The 17360-nt window shown below is 41.5% G+C and overlaps 1 non-coding gene and 2 pseudogenes across 1 annotated transcript; 1 reads left to right on the top strand and 2 right to left on the bottom strand.

Annotated features, from left to right (window-relative positions):
* Nucleotides 1–747: 747 nt before the first annotated feature.
* On the bottom strand, nucleotides 748–924 carry LOC140283453 (U2 spliceosomal RNA; annotated as a pseudogene).
* Nucleotides 925–5896: 4972 nt separating this feature from the next.
* Nucleotides 5897–6087, top strand: LOC140283304 (U2 spliceosomal RNA). Its single transcript, XR_011910012.1, has one exon. It is a non-coding gene; the product is annotated as a U2 spliceosomal RNA (small nuclear RNA).
* A 9899-nt stretch (nucleotides 6088–15986) lies between these two features.
* On the bottom strand, nucleotides 15987–16163 carry LOC140283477 (U2 spliceosomal RNA; annotated as a pseudogene).
* Nucleotides 16164–17360: the final 1197 nt, after the last annotated feature.

A 17360-nucleotide genomic window follows, 5' to 3' on the forward strand; every position in this document is an offset into this window, starting at 1 on the left:
ACAAACTATGCTCGGACATTCAAACCTTCTTGTAGCCGAACACATCCACTCCTGCTTTTGATGATGTATGGTATGGCATTCGAACCTACTTGTTGCCCGCTTTTCATTAATTATGGGTGGACATTCACACCTTGTCGCAGCCAAACACCTCCGCTCCCTGTTTCGATCATGTATGGTTGGACATTCGCACCTTTTCTCACCCGCTTTTTGCAAACTATGGTCGGCCATTCACAGCTTCCTCTCCACCATACTTGTATGGAGGGATATTCACACCCACTTGCATCCGAAGACCTCCGCCCCCACTTTTGTTGATATTTAGTCGGTCATTCGCACCTTACCCGCTTTTGGCAAACTATGGCCTTCTTGCAGCCAAAAACCTCTGATCTCGCTTTTGATGATGTAAGGTTGGGCATTCAGACCTTGCTTCACCTGCTTTTCACCAAATATAGTCGGACATTCACACCTTCTTGCAGCCGAACCCTTCCGCTCCACCTTTTAGTTTTCTATGGGGCATTCACACCTTTATTTTCACCGCATTTTATAAAAACACCACAGGAACACCGTATTGAGGCTTTGTTCTGACCGCTCATTCGGTGTCGCGTTTCTTTCAAGCATTTCTCCTGGTTAGCCCGCACTCGGCTCGCTCCCAGAGCCGTGTTAAAGTCTACTTCGCATTCACTCTCTTTTCTCAGCAGACTAAAAGAAACTTCCATCCTGCACCGCTGTTAGCTTTTTCACAAGAGCAGAGGAGAGCGCACCGTTCCCAGCGGCACTGCAGTACCGGGTCGATGCTTGGAGTGAACGGAGCAAGCTCCTTTTTCAACTCCTATTGATAAAAATCCATTTAATATGTAGTCCTTGCATAGACATATCACATATTAAACTGATAAGTACAGATGGATTATGTGCAATTAGTAAAGAGAGTAGAGGACGATCTCTCTCGTTGGAAGTCCTTACCTATATCACTTATGGGGAGAGTTACAACCATTAAAATGATGATACTACCAAAAGTTAACTATTTGTTCTCAATGATCCCCATAAAACCATCTGCTACTTGGTTTAAGTCACTAGATTCATGCATCTCCAAATTTCTGTGGAAAAACAAACCACCACGTATTAGTTTAAAAACCCTACAGAAGACCAAGGACAGTGGTGGATTAGATTTACCTCATTTTCAGCACTATTCCTTAGCCAATAGGTTACAATATATATCAAAATGGTTTAAACCTTGTTGTTGTCACAGTTCCCAGAGACGTTGTAATCGTTGAGGATTCTATATTCACCCCCTCATTAGAGGCACGTGTTGCAGATTGATGACACTGAATCTTCTTCTCTGTTCATTGCTGGCATCATTCCCAGCATCGTAAGTGTTCGTGGCATTGTTAGCCTCTTCTTCTGGATCTTGATATCGAGCATCCTTTTGTATTTCTGGTTTGTAAGTCCTCTCTCTTCGTTCACCGGAGTCTTCGTCTCTTTGTCCTTGAGTTTGGTGATTTTTTCTTCTTTTGATGCCTTGACACAGTGTGACAGGTGATACCACATGGGAGATCCTTTAACTTGGACTGCTGTCCCTGTGCTGCGAAATGGCTGTGCTGCTCAAATGGTCTCTCCTTCATCATATACACAGTTATTTATACATCACCTTCCACCATGAAGCGTTGTCCCTTTTTGTTTCTCTCTTTGTTCTTAAAATGCTGTTATAAATGTCTAAACCAATCCATTAAACTAGATCATTTTGGCAGTAAAGCGATCTACAATGTGCTTGGTCGCAAAGCTGCTCATCTGTGGTAAACAGCTCTTCAGAAAGGCATTCTTCAATTGATTTCACTCATTTTATGTAATAATTTTGTGATTTCCTACAAAACTACACTTCTTCTCCCATCTGTCTGAGTATTTAATATTGTCTGGGTCCCGTTAAAACATGTATTTTTCCCATCTAATTCCTTGTTTGCTTTAAAACAAGTATTCCCCATTTTCTATCCCTTCAGTAGCCAACCAGTTTGTATGGAGTACACTGGAGCAACTTGACTGATCAGTAAAACACTGCTTTTGTTGTCACCGCAAGGCTTCCCCCGTCGGTTGTTTCACTGAGACACTACTGAGTAACTACAACTCAACACAGTTTATACACATAACATTCATATACATACTAACAAACAAACAAACAATAATTTATCGCAATTTTCTCATCTCTGTTTGAACGTACACCCAGGTAAATATTCCTGTAGTCTTCTCATACCGACTATGGACCCATTCATTGTTTAACTTCACTGTTTTGCAAATCCTAATTGAATATTACACATTGACATTGAACTTTACTGGATAAGCAGGTCTTCATTGCATTCAGCAGCCTATATGTGAGCATTTATGTGTAAGCTGTTCTTCTTTGCATTTATCAGCAGCAAGCAATTCTTCACTGCACATGCATATGTAAATAGTAAAACAATTCCAATGTGTTAGCGAAACCTTCTATATCACAGTGGTTTCTAAGGTCTATTTTAAGTTCTTTGCCATCAGTGAGATGACATTGTTTACAAAGTGTGTCAAATTATCACTGAAGATCTTTTCAGGAATTTCAAATCTAGAAATGAGTTATTTTACGCGTGATTTTGCTACTGAGAGTGCATCTGCTTGTGCACATGGAAATATTTCAGACCATTTGGTAAAAACCTCTGTTGTCACTGAGCAGAATCGTTTCCCTTAACATTAATTTAGTTCAATGAAATCTACAAAATAATGAAATAATGAAATCCAAACAAATATGTTGAAAAAGATACACTGGCTTAGGGAATTATCTTCGTTTTGGTCTTAGATTGCCCTGTGGAATGTATTTTGCACATATTTGACCTGCTAGACAAAACTTTATTCATTTATTTATTCTAAAAAAATGTTTTTAATAATTAGTAAAACCATATGCTGTAAAAACCTGGTTCATTATTGCTTCCATCCCTCCTGTTGAGACATGACATGGTCCGTGGCTCAATACTGCAGCATATTTAAACAAATTCTTTGGCAGTATGGTTTTCCTTCCGGTCATTCATACGAGTCTATTGTAGATGGCAATTGAATAACATCTAATAATGCTAAAATATTTGTAGTTTATACATTTAGCTGTGGATGTCAACATACCTGTTTTTCCAATGCTGTGTTAACACATGTACAGTTGAGAAGGCATACTGACTGTCAGTGTAAACGTTAACAACCTTTTTGTTATTTAATTTACAAGCTTCAGTTAAAGCTACCAATTCGACTGCTTGAACAGAGTAATTTTTTGGTAGTGGTTGTTTTAAGAAAGCTTCAGTTTCTGTTACTACTGCAAATCCTGTAGCATTTGTGCCATCAGGGTTTTTTTCCTTGATCTGTTGAATAAATATAGTTATTTCTGCATTTTCATAACGTATATCAGTTAAGTCTGGCCTGGGTAAAACACTGATGGTTATTTCTGGCTTTCCATCTGTGGGGTAGGTAGCAGTGTGGATGGATTAAGTGTAGCACATCTCTCGACAACAAGGTGTGGCTGTGAAAGAAGAACTGTTATGTAGAAGAGATGTCTGGTAAAGATATTTTGTTAAGTAACCATATCACAGCCACTGCATGAGGTACCTTAAGTGTTAATGGGTGAAATAACACCATTATTGTTGATGCCTGCACTGCCAATGGCTTCTGGCCATTGATTCAAAAGTACGATCTCGTCCCTTTTTCCCCCTTTCAGTGGACACTGGCCCCTAATTACCGCAATTCAGCAGGGGGTCTTTCATTAGGAGTACTGGACTCCCCCGTGCACGGTTTCAGCTCCGACCCTGGACAGCGGAAAAAACGTTGAGATCTGGTTTGAGGACCCAATTGTTGAGAAAAGTCTCTCAATGAGACTCAGAGTTGCTGGAGTCAGTTAATGCAAAGGTTTAATCATGCAGCAAGTTCAAGAATGTGTGTGTGTATGGGTGTATGTGTGCGAACGTGTGTGAGTTTGTGTGTGTGAGAGTTTAAAGAACCTGTTATCCACAGGCAGGCCTTAACTAGTATGGCACGGGTCCAGCCTGTCTCATCTTTTTTGGAAGATCCAGCGCTCGGCCGTAACCCTTCTGTCTGTTTGGACTCTCACATACATTCGGTTAATCATAGAAAAACGAGAACAAAACTTTTTAGCCCCTTAAATTCATAAAACAGACATGGTGCAGTTATTTCCATTCTAGAAAATAAGAGTAATCACCACCATTCCTATAAATTCTGGATATTCTAACAATCTGAATCTTTTTTAAATGTTCGATGAAGCCCTTTGCTGTTCTGTTTAGAGACTCAGCTGATCATAAACCAAGTTTTGCTCTTCAACCAAGCTTCTAAACTCTTCACCTTTTTCATTTCTCAGTTAGTATTCACTTTAAAACTGATTAAAAGAAAAATTAAATGAATGCCTATCAACAAATGTGGGATCTAAACTCTAGTGCTTCCTCTAAAATAATTTCCTTTCTCAATTCAGAAATGTGTGTGTGTAAGTCACAACACCCGTGACACCAAAACGGCTTTCTTTTCTCTCTTTTCTCTACACTCTGCACTGTGAGCACACAAAACAAATCAGAAAGGCTTTTTTCTCTCTTTTCTACATTATGGACTGTGGGGACACAAAACCGCTCTCTCTTTTTTTTTTTTTTGATTGTGTGCCAGGGCGTTGTCTCACGTATTAGATTATGCTTAAGATACGAATGAGTTTATCAGTCACATCAGAATCCATACATACTGATCCTCCCGTAATAAAATGGTCGGATCTTATCAAACACACTTTGTTTCTTGTGACAAGTCAGCGAAACAGCGTATACACGTCAAGACACTGAATCAAGTTTGCCACAAGAACTCATAAGTTTGGCAGTATTGCTCTGCCGTCAGCAATCATACACCCATTTTATTTTCATGAGACATGTGCAGGCACCTGTTCATCTACTGTTCTATCACTATGAATTAGTTTATCTATTATCAATAAGGATACTTCTACAACTACTATCAAAGTATGTCCGGACTTCTTATGTTGTCAGTTGCTATATATGAATAAGTGGGTTGCTACTGAAAAGCATTAAGCATGTCACACAGCCCAAACATATAACATTTCAGGACACACCACACAGTTAACAACCACAGTGAAGCGTGTCAAAGCCCAAACATGTAACATTCAACAGGACACTTACACAACACATTCAAATCAAACAGTCAGACAACATACAAGAACCTATACCCCAGCCGGCATTGCTCCCTGCCTTTTTTCCTACAACTCACTATGTGTGCGCACACCTTTATTCACAAACTCTTCAACTTATACTCTTTTACCGAAGCTGCTACAGCTCGATTGGCCAAATACCCTTAGATCCTATTTCGGTGAATTTGACATCTGCCTTGCATGTAACAGATTAGCGGTTTAGCAGTTTTAATTTAGTTTGAGTGAAGGAATTCATTTTATAGCAAAATCCGAAATCGTGAAGAACTCATGGAAGTAAGCTTATTCTCGGATTCCTGAATCTTTAGATTTGCTCTTTCTTTTACTGCAAAGTACAACGTTGAGCAGCACTAATGAGTTGTTTCTATTTTTGGCAGGCTTTACCTTTGCGGATGAAGCCCTTTCTGTCTGTGCAAAAGAAATCTTGTTACTGTGCAGAGTGACTTCTCTGAGTAGAGTCACCTTACTTGTTGCGACTGTGCCAATGTTCGAAGCTGGAGTGCAAAGTTGTTGCTTGAATGGTGCTCGCTGGAGCGTGCGGTAGTGTAAAGTTATACCATTTAAAAGGGCTGAAGAGTGCTCAGTGCAGCGGGTGGGCCGAGGTGCAAAGTGACACTATGGCCATAAAAAGAACACCGCTACAAGTGCGCATTGTGCCAGGAAGGGCCCTCGGACGTGAACCAGCGGACAGTTATCGCTTCTCGGCCTTTTGGCTAAGATCAAGTGTAGTATCTGTTCTTATTAGTTTAATGTCTGATGTGTCCTCTATGCGAGGACTACATATTAAATGGATTTGTATCAATAGGAGTTGAAAAAGGAGCTTGCTCCGTTCACTCCAAGCATCGACCCGGTACTGTAGTGCCCCTGGGAACGGTGCGCTCTCCTCTGCTCTTGTGAAAAAGCAAACAGCGGTGCAGGATGGAAGTTTCAGGGAGCCCAAGATGAAACTTTCTTTTAGTCTGCTGAGAAAAGAGAGTGAATGCGAAGTAGACTTTAACACGGTTCTGGGAGCGAGCCGAGTGCGGGCTAACCAGGAGAATTGCTTGAAAGAAACGCGACACCGAATGAGCGGTCAGAACAAAGCCTCAATACGGTGTTCCTGTGGTGTTTTTATAAAATGCGGTGAAAAAAAAGGTGTGAATGCCCCATAGAAAACTAAAAGGTGGAGCGGAAGTGTTCGGCTGCAAGAAGGTGTGAATGTCCGACTATATTTGGTGAAAAGCAGGTGAAGCAAGGTCTGAATGCCCAACCTTACATCATCAAAAGCGAGATCAGAGGTTTTTGGCTGCAAGAAGGCCATAGTTTGCCAAAAGTGGGTAAGGTGCGAATGACCGACTAAATATCAACAAAAGTGGGGGCGGAGGTCTTCGGATGCAAGTGGGTGTGAATATCCCACCATAGAAGTATGGTGGAGAGGAAGCTGTGAATGGCCGACCATAGTTTGCAAAAAGCGGGTGAGAAAAGGTGCGAATGTCCAACCATACATGATCGTTTTGATTTTTGAGGGAGCGGAGGTGTTTGGCTGCGACAAGGTGTGAATGTCCACCCATAATTAATGAAAAGCGGGCAACAAGTAGGTTCGAATGCCCAACCATACATCATCAAAAGCAGGAGTGGATGTGTTCGGCTACAAGAAGGTTTGAATGTCCGAGCATAGTTTGTAAAAAGCGGGTAAGAAAAGGTTCTAATGCCTGAACATACATCATCAAAAGCAGGACTGGATGTGTTCGGCTACAAGAAGGTTTGAATGTCCGACCATAGTTGGTAAAAAGTGGGTATGAAAAGGTTCGAATGCCCAAAATCGGCTGAAAAAAACTGTGTTCGGCTGCAAAAAGGTGTGAATGTTTGACTAAAGTTTGTAAGACAAGGTTCGAATGCCTGACAATGTATGATCAAAAGCGGGAGCGGAGGTATTCAGCTGCAAGAAGGTCTAAATGTCCATCATTAATTGCTAGAAAACATGAAAGAAAATTTTCGAAAATCAATCTGCATATGATCATAAGTGGGAGAGGAGGTGTTCAGCTGGAAGAAGGTGTGAATGTCCTACCATAATTGCTGAAAAATGTGTTAGAAACGGTAGGAATGCCGGACCATACATCATCAAAAGCTAGAGAGGTGGTGTTCGGCTGCAAGTAGGTGTGAATGTCTGACTAAAGTTCAAATATATTAACAAAAGCGGGAGGAGAGGTCTTCGGATGAGTGGTTGAGAATTTCCAACCATAATCTATAAAATGCGGTGAAAAAAAAGGTGTGATAGAAACCTAAAAGGTGGAGCGGAAGTGTTCGGCTGCAAGAAGGTGTGAATGTCCGTCTATAGTTGGTGAAAAGCAGGAAAAGCAAGGTCTGAATGCCCAATCTTACATCATCAAAAGCGAGATCAGAGGTGTTTGGCTGCAAGAAAACGGGTAAGGTGTGAATGACCGACTAAATATCAACAAAAGTGGGGGCGGAGGTCTTCGGATGCAAGTGGGTGTGAATATCCCACCATACAAGTATGGTGGAGAGGAAGCTGTGAATGTCCGACCATGGTTTGTAAAACGCGGGTAAGACAAGGTGCGAATGTCCGACAATGTATGATCAAAAGAGGGAGCGGAGGTGTTCGGCTGCAAGGTCTGAATTTCCAACCATAATTTGTAAACACCGTTGAAGAAAAGCCTCGAAAGCCCGACTATACACCATCAAAAGCGGGAGCAGAGGTGTTCAGCTGCAAGAAGGTCTGAATGTCCACCAATAATTACTGAAAAATGGGTAAGAAAAGGTGTGAATGCCCAACTATACATCATCAAAAGCAGAAGTGGATGTGTTCGGCCACATTAAGGTTTGAATGTCCGACCATAGTTTGTAAAAGGCGGGTAAGAAAAGGTTTGAATGCCCGAACATACACAATCAAAAGAGGGAGCGGAGGTGTTTCGCTGCAAGAAGGTGTGAATGTCCGAGCATAGTTTGTAAAAAGTGGGTAAGAAAAGGTTCGAATGCCAGAATATACACCATCAAAAGCGGAAGCCGAGGTGTTCGGCTGCAAGTAGGTCTGAATGTCCACCCATAATTAATGAAAAGCGGGCAACAAGTAGGTTCGAAAGCCCAACCATACATCAACAAAAGCAGGAGTGGATGTGTTTGGCTACAAGAGGGTTTGAATGTCCGAGCATAGTTTGTAGAAAGCGGGTAAGAAAAGGTGCGAATGCCCGACAATGTATGATCAAAAGAGGGAGTGGAGGTTTTCGGCTACAAGAAGGTTTGAATGTCCAACCATAGTTTGTAAAAAGCGGGTAAGAAAAGGTGCGAATGCCCGAACATACACCATCAAAAGAGGGAGCGGAGGTGTTCCGCTGTAAGATGGTGCGAATGTCCGACCATAGTTGGTAAAAAGCGGGTAAGAAAAGGTTCGAATGCCTGAATATATACCATCAAAAGCGGAAACGGAGGTGTTCGGCTGCAAGAAGGTGTGAACGTCCGACCAAAGTTTGTAAAAAGCAGTTAAGAAAAGGTTCGAATATCCAACCAAACATAATCAAAAGTGGGAGCAGAGCTGTTCGACTGCAAATAGGTGTGAATGTCCACCCATAATTCCTGAAAAATGGGTAAGAAAAGGTGCGAATGCCCAACCATACATCATCAAAAGAAGAAGTGGATGTGTTCTGCTACAAGAAGGTTTGAATGTCCGACCATAGTTTGTAAAAAGTGGGTAAGAAAAAGTTCGAATGCCCGAACATACACCATCAAAAGAGGGAGCGGAGGTGTTCCGCTGTAAGACGGTGTGAAAGTCGGACCATAATTGGTAAAAAGCGGGTAAGAAAAGGTTAAAATACCCAACTGTACACAATCAATAGCGGGAGCGGAGTTGTTCGGCTACAAGAAGGTGTGAAAGTCCGACCATGGTTTGTAAAACGCGGGTAAGACAAGGTGCGAATGCCCGACAATGTATGATCAAAAGAGGGAGCGGAGGTGTTCGGCTGCAAGGTCTGATTTTCCAACCATAATTTGTAAACACCGTTGAAGAAAAGCCTCGAAAGCCCGACTATACACCATCAAAAGCGGGAGCAGAGGGGTTCAGCTGCAAGAAGGTCTGAATGTCCACCAATAATTACTGAAAAATGGGTAAGAAAAGGTGTGAATGCCCAACTATACATCATCAAAAGCAGAAGTGGATGTGTTCGGCCACAAGAAGGTTTGAATGTCCGACCATAGTTTGTAAAAAGCGGGTAAGAAAAGGTTCGAATGCCCGAACATACACAATCAAAAGAGGGAGCGGAGGTGTTTCGCTGCAAGAAGGTGTGAATGTCCGAGCATAGTTTGTAAAAAGTGGGTAAGAAAAGGTTCGAATGCCAAAATATACACCATCAAAAACGGAAGCCGAGGTGTTCGGCTGCAAGTAGGTGTGAATGTCAGATCATAATTTGCAAAAAGCTGATGAGAAAGGTGTGAATGACCGACAATAATTACTGAAAAATGTGTTAGAAGAGGTAAGAATGCCGGACTATTCATCATCAAAAGCAGAGAAGAGGTGTTCGGATGCAAGAAGCTGTGAATGTCCAGCCATAATTACTCAAAAACGGGTAAGAAAAGGTAGTATTGCCAGACCATAAATGATCAAAACAGGGAGCGGAGGTGTTCCGCTGTAAGAAGGTGTGAATGTCCGACCATAATTGGTAAAAAGCGGGTAAGAAAAGGTTAAAATACCCGACTGTACACAATCAATAGCGGGAGCGGAGTTGTTTGGCTACTAAAAGGTGTGAAAGTCCGACCATACATCCTCAAAAGCAGAACTGGATGTGTTCGGCAACAAGAAGGTTTGAATGTCCGACCATAGTTTGTAAAAAGCGGGTAAGAAAAGGTTCGAATGCCCAAACATACACCATCAATAGAGGGAGCGGAGGTGTTCCGCCATAAGAAGGTGTGAATGTCCGACCATAATTTGTAAAAACCGGGGAAGAAAAGGCTTGAAAGCCCGACTATACACCATCAAAAGCGGGAGCAGAGGGGTTCAGCTGCAAGAAGGTCTGAAATGTCCATCAATAATTGCTAGAAAACATGAAAGAAAATTTTCGAATATCAAACCGCACATGATCATAAGTGGGAGCGGAGGTGTTTAGCTGCAAGAAGGTGTGAATGTCCACCCATAATTCCTCAAAAATGGGTAAAAAAAAAGGTGCGAATGCCCAACCATACATCATCAAAAGCAGGTGTGAATGTCAGATCATAATTTGCAAAAACCTGATGAGAAATGGTGAGAATGCCCGACTATACACCATCAAATGCGGGAGCGGAGGTTTTCGGCTGTGAGTAGGTGTGAATGTCCGACCATACTTGCTGAAAAATATGACAAAGCAGTTTTCACTTGGTTTGAGTGAAAGAATTCATTTTATATCAAAATCCGAAATTGTGTAGAACTCGTGGAAATAAGTTTATTCTCGGATTCCTAAAGGTTTAGTGTTGTTCTTTGGTATACTGCAAAGTAATACTTTCTATTTTGTTGAAACCGATTAAGTTAAAACTGCTTTGTCCTTCATATTTATCCATGTCATAATAGCTTTAAACAAAAAAGAACGTTGTACTTTGCAGGATAGGAAAGAACAACACTAAACCTTTAGGAATCCGAGAATAATCTTCTTTTCACGAGTTCTACACAATTTCGGATTTTGATATAAAATGAATTCCTTCACTCAAACCAAGTTAAAACTGCTTTGTCCTTCATATTTATTCATGTCTAAATAGCTTTAAACAAAAAAGAACGTTGTACTTTGCAGGATAGGAAAGAACAACTCTAAACCTTTTCAGGAATCCGAGAATAAGCTTCTTATCACCAGTTCTACACAATTTCGGATTTTGATATAAAATTAATTCCTTCACTCAAACCAAGTTAAAACTGCTTTGTCCTTCATATTTATCCATGTCTGAATAGGTTTCAATAAAAAAGAAAGTATTAATTTGCAGCATACCAAAGAACAACACTAAACCTTTAGGAATCCGAGAATAAGCTTCTTATCACCAGTTCTACACAATTTCGGATTTTGATATAAAATGAATTCCTTCACTCAAACCAAGTTAAAACTGCTTTGTCCTTAATATTTATCCATGTCTGAATAGGTTTCAACAAAAAAGAAAGTATTACTTTGCAGTATACCAAAGAACAACACTAAAACTTTAGGAATCCGAGAATAAGCTTCTTATCACCAGTTCTACACAATTTCGGATTTTGATATAAAATGAATTCCTTCACTCAAACCAAGTTAAAACTGCTTTGTCCTTCATATTTATCCATGTCTGAATTGGTTTCAACAAAATAGAAAGTATTACTTTGCAGTATACCAAAGAACAACACTAAACCTTTAGGAATCCGAGAATAAGCTTCTTTTCACCAGTTCTACACAATTTTGGATTTTGATATAAAATGAATTCCTTCACTCAAACCAAGTTAAAACTGCTTTGTCCTTCATATTTATCCATGTCTGAATCGGTTTCAACAAAATAGAAAGTATTACTTTGCAGTATACCAAAGAACAACACTAAACCTTTAGGAATCCGAGAATAAACTTATTTCCACGAGTTCTACACAATTTCGGATTTTGATATAAAATGAATTCCTTCACTCAAACCAAGTTAAAACTGCTTTGTCCTTCATATTTATCCATGTCTGAATCGGTTTCAAAAAATAGAAAGTATTACTTTGCAGTATACCAAAGAACAACACTAAACCTTTAGGAATCCGAGAATAAACTTATTTCCACGAGTTCTACACAATTTCGGATTTTGATATAAAATGAATTCCTTCACTCAAACCAAGTGAAAACTGCTTTGTCATATTTTTCAGCAAGTATGGTCGGACATTCACACCTACTCACAGCCGAACACCTCCGCTCCCGCATTTGATGGTGTATAGTCGGGCATTCTCACCATTTCTCATCAGGTTTTTGCAAATTATGATGACATTCACACCTGCTTTTGATGTTGTATGGTTGGGCATTCGCACCTTTTTTTACCCATTTTTCAGGAATTATGGGTGGACATTCACACCATCTTACAGCTGAACACCTCCTCTCCCGCATATGATCATGTGCGGTTTGATATTCGAAAAATTTTCTTTCATGTTTTCTAGCAATTAGTGATGGACATTGAGACCTTCTTGCAGCTGAACACCTCTGCTCCCGCTTTTGATGGTGTATAGTTGGGCTTTCGAGCCTTTTCTTCCCCGGTTTTTACAAATTATCGTTGGACATTCAGACCTTCTTGCAGCCGAAAACCTCCGCTCCCTCTTTTGATGGTGTAGGTTCGGGCATTCGAACCTTTTCTTACCCGCTTTTTACAAACTATGCTCGGACATTCAAACCTTCTTGTAGCCGAACACATCCAGTCCTGCTTTTGATGATGTATGGTTGGGCATTCGCACCTTTTTTTTTTACCCATGTTTAAGGAATTATGGGTGGACATTCACACCTTCTTGCAGCTGAACACCTCCTCTCCTACTTATGATCATGTGCGGTTGGATATTCGAACATTTTTTTTCATGTTTTCTAGCAATTATTGATGGACATTCAGACCTTCTTGCAGCTGAACACCTCCGCTCCCGCTTTTGATGGTGTATAGTCGGGCTTCCGAGCCTTTTCTTCCCCGGTTTTTACAAATTATGGTTGGACATTTAGACCTTCTTGCAGCCGAAAACCTCCGTTCCCTCTTTTGATCATACATTGTCCGGCATTCGCACCTTTTCTTACCCGCTTTTTACAAACCATGGTCGGACTTTCACACCTTTTAGTAGCCAAACAACTCCGCTCCCGCTATTGATTGTGTACAATCTGGTATTTTAACCTTTTCTTACCCGCTTTTTACCAATTATGGTGGGACATTCACACCTTCTTACAGCGGAACACCTCCGCTCCCTGTTTTGATCATTTATGGTCTGGCAATACTACCTTTTCTTACCCGTTTTTGAGTTATTATGGCTGGACATTCACAGCTTCTTGCAGCCGAACACCTCTTCTCCCGCTTTTGATGTAGAATGGTCCGGCATTCTTACCTTTTCTAACACATTTTTCAGCAATTATTGTCGGTCATTCACACCTTTCTCATCAGCTTTTTACAAATTATGATCTGACATTCACACCTACTTGCAGCCGAACACCTCGGCTTCCGCTTTTGATGGTGTATATTTTGGCATTCGAACCTTTTCTTACCCGCTTTTTACAAACCATGGTCGGACTTTCATACCTTCTTTTAGCCGAACAACTCCGCTCCCGCTATTGATTGTGTAGAGTTGGGTATTTTAGCCTTTTCTTACCCGCTTTTTACCAACTATGGTCGGACATTCACACCTTCTTACAGCGGAACACCTCCGCTCCCTCTTTTGATGGTGTATGTTCTGGCATTCGAACCTTTTCTTACCCACTTTTTACAAACTATGCTCGGACATTCACACCTTCTTGCAGTGAAACACCTCCGCTCCCTCTTTTGATTGTGTATGTTCGGGCATTCGAACCTTTTCTTACCCGCCTTTTACAAACTATGGTCGGACATTCAAACCTTCTTGTGGCCGAACACATCCACTTCTGCTTGTGATGATGTATAGTTGGGCATTCACACCTTTTCTTACCCATTTTTCAGTAATTATTGGTGGACATTCAGACCTTCTTGCAGCTGAAAACCTCCGCTCCCGCTTTTGATGGTGTATAGTCGGGCTTTCGAGCCTTTTCTTCAACGGTGTTTACAAATTATGGTTGGAAATTCAGACCTTGCAGCCGAACAACTCCGCTCCCTCTTTTGATCATACATTGTCGGGCATTCGCACCTTGTCTTACCCGCTTTTTACAAACCATGGTCGGACTTTCACACCTTCTTGTAGCCGAACAACTCCGCTCCCGCTATTGATTGTGTACAGTCCGGTTTTTTAACCTTTTCTTACCCGCTTTTTACCAACTATGGTCGGACATTCGCAGCATCTTACAGCGGAACACCTCCGCTCCCTCTTTTGATGGTGTATGTTCGGGCATTCGAACTTTTTCTTACCCGCTTTTTACAAACTATGGTTGGACATTCAAACCTTCTTGTAGCAGAACACATCCACTTCTTCTTTTGATGATGTATGGTTGGGCATTCGCACCTTTTCTTACCCATTTTTCAGGAATTATGGGTGGATATTCACACCTACTTGCAGTCGAACAGCTCTGCTCCCACTTTTGATTATGTTTGGTTGGATATTCGAACCTTTTCTTAACTGCTTTTTACAAACTTTGGTCGGACGTTCACACCTTCTTGCAGCCGAACACCTCCGCTTCCGCTTTTGATGGTATATATTCGGGCATTCGAACCTTTTCTTACCCACTTTTTACCAACTATGGTCGGACATTCACACCGTCTTTCAAGTGTAACACCTCCGCTCCCTCTTTTGATGGTGTATGTTCGGGCATTCGCACCTTTTCTTACCCGCTTTTTACAAACTATGGTCGTACATTCAAACCTTCTTGTAGCCGAAAACCTCCACTCCCTCTTTTGATCATACTTTGTCGGGCATTCGCACCTTTTCTTACCCGCTTTTTACAAACTATGATCGGACATTCAAACCTTCTTGTAGCCAAACACATCCACTCCTGCTTTTGTTGATGTATGGTTGGGCATTCGAACCTACTTGTTGCCCGCTTTTCATTAATTATGGGTGGACATTCACACCTTGTCACAGCCAAACACCTCCGCTCCCTGTTTTGATCATGTATGGTTGGACATTCGCACCTTTTCTCACCCGCTTTTTGCAAACTATGGTCGGCCAATCACAGCTTCCTCTCCACCATACATGTATGGTGGGATATTCACACCCACTTGCATCCGAAGATCTCCGCCCCCACTTTTGTTGATATTTAGTCGAACATTCACACCTTTTTGCAGCCGAACACAGTTTTTTGCAGCCGAATTTGGGCATTCGCACCTTTTCATACCCACTTTTTACCAACTATGGTCGGACATTCACACCGTCTTACAGCGGAACACCTCCGCTCCCTCTTTTGATGGTGTATGTTCGGGCATTCGAACCTTTTCTTACCCGCTTTTTACAAACTATGCTCGGACATTCAAACCTTCTTGTAGCCGAACACATCCACTCCTGCTTTTGATGATGTATGGTATGGCATTCGAACCTACTTGTTGCCCACTTTTCATTAATTATGGGTGGACATTCACACCTTGTCGCAGCCAAATACCTCCGCTCCCTGTTTCGATCATGTATGGTTGGACATTCGCACCTTTTCTCACCCGCTTTTTGCAAACTATGGTCGGCCATTCACAGCTTCCTCTCCACCATACTTGTATGGTGGGATATTCACACCCACTTGCATCCGAAGACCTCCGCCCCCACTTTTGTTGATATTTAGTCGGTCATTCGCACCTTACCCGCTTTTGGCAAACTATGGCCTTCTTGCAGCCAAAAACCTCTGATCTCGCTTTTGATGATGTAAGGTTGGGCATTCAGACCTTGCTTCACCTGCTTTTCACCAAATATAGTCGGACATTCACACCTTCTTGCAGCCGAACACTTCCGCTCCACCTTTTAGTTTTCTACGGGGCATTCACACCTTTATTTTCACCGCATTTTATAAAAACACCACAGGAACACCGTATTGAGGCTTTGTTCTGACCGCTCATTCGGTGTCGCGTTTCTTTCAAGCATTTCTCCTGGTTAGCCCGCACTCGGCTCGCTCCCAGAGCCGTGTTAAAGTCTACTTCGCATTCACTCTCTTTTCTCAGCAGACTAAAAGAAACTTCCATCCTGCACCGCTGTTAGCTTTTTCACAAGAGCAGAGGAGAGCGCACCGTTCCCAGCGGCACTGCAGTACCGGGTCGATGCTTGGAGTGAACGGAGCAAGCTCCTTTTTCAACTCCTATTGATAAAAATCCATTTAATATGTAGTCCTTGCATAGACAAATCACATATTAAACTGATAAGTACAGATGGATTATGTGCAATTAGTAAAGAGAGTAGAGGACGATCTCTCTCGTTGGAAGTCCTTACCTATATCACTTATGGGGAGAGTTACAACCATTAAAATGATGATACTACCAAAAGTTAACTATTTGTTCTCAATGATCCCCATAAAACCATCTGCTACTTGGTTTAAGTCACTAGATTCATGCATCTCCAAATTTCTGTGGAAAAACAAACCACCACGTATTAGTTTAAAAACCCTACAGAAGACCAAGGACAGTGGTGGATTAGATTTACCTCATTTTCAGCACTATTCCTTAGCCAATAGGTTACAATATATATCAAAATGGTTTAAACCTTGTTGTTGTCACAGTTCCCAGAGACGTTGTAATCGTTGAGGATTCTATATTCACCCCCTCATTAGAGGCACGTGTTGCAGATTGATGACACTGAATCTTCTTCTCTGTTCATTGCTGGCATCATTCCCAGCATCGTAAGTGTTTTTGGCATTGTTAGCCTCTTCTTCTGGATCTTGATATCGAGCATCCTTTTGTATTTCTGGTTTGTAAGTCCTCTCTCTTCGTTCACCGGAGTCTTCGTCTCTTTGTCCTTGAGTTTGGTGATTTTTTCTTCTTTTGATGCCTTGACACAGTGTGACAGGTGATACCACATGGGAGATCCTTTAACTTGGACTGCTGTCCCTGTGCTGCGAAATGGCTGTGCTGCTCAAATGGTCTCTCCTTCATCATATACACAGTTATTTATACATCACCTTCCACCATGAAGCGTTGTCCCTTTTTGTTTCTCTCTTTGTTCTTAAAATGCTGTTATGCATGTCTAAACCAATCCATTAAACTAGATCATTTTGGCAGTAAAGCGATCTACAATGTGCTTGGTCGCAAAGCTGCTCATCTGTGGTAAACAGCTCTTCAGAAAGGCATTCTTCAATTGATTTCACTAATTTTATGTAATAATTTTGTGATTTCCTACAAAACTACACTTCTTCTCCCATCTGTCTGCGTATTTAATATTGTCTGGGTCCCGTTAAAACATGTATTTTTCCCATCTAATTCCTTGTTTGCTTTAAAACAAGTATTCCCCATTTTCTATCCCTTCAGTAGCCAACCAGTTTGTATGGAGTACACTGGAGCAACTTGACTGATCAGTAAAACACTGCTTTTGTTGTCACCGCAAGGCTTCCCCCGTCGGTTGTTTCACTGAGACACTACTGAGTAACTACAACTCAACACA

Source organism: Leuresthes tenuis, unplaced genomic scaffold (assembly GCF_036924035.1).
Source record: "Leuresthes tenuis unplaced genomic scaffold, fLeuTen1.0.hap1 SCAF_23, whole genome shotgun sequence".
Classification (NCBI taxonomy): domain Eukaryota; kingdom Metazoa; phylum Chordata; class Actinopteri; order Atheriniformes; family Atherinopsidae; genus Leuresthes; species Leuresthes tenuis.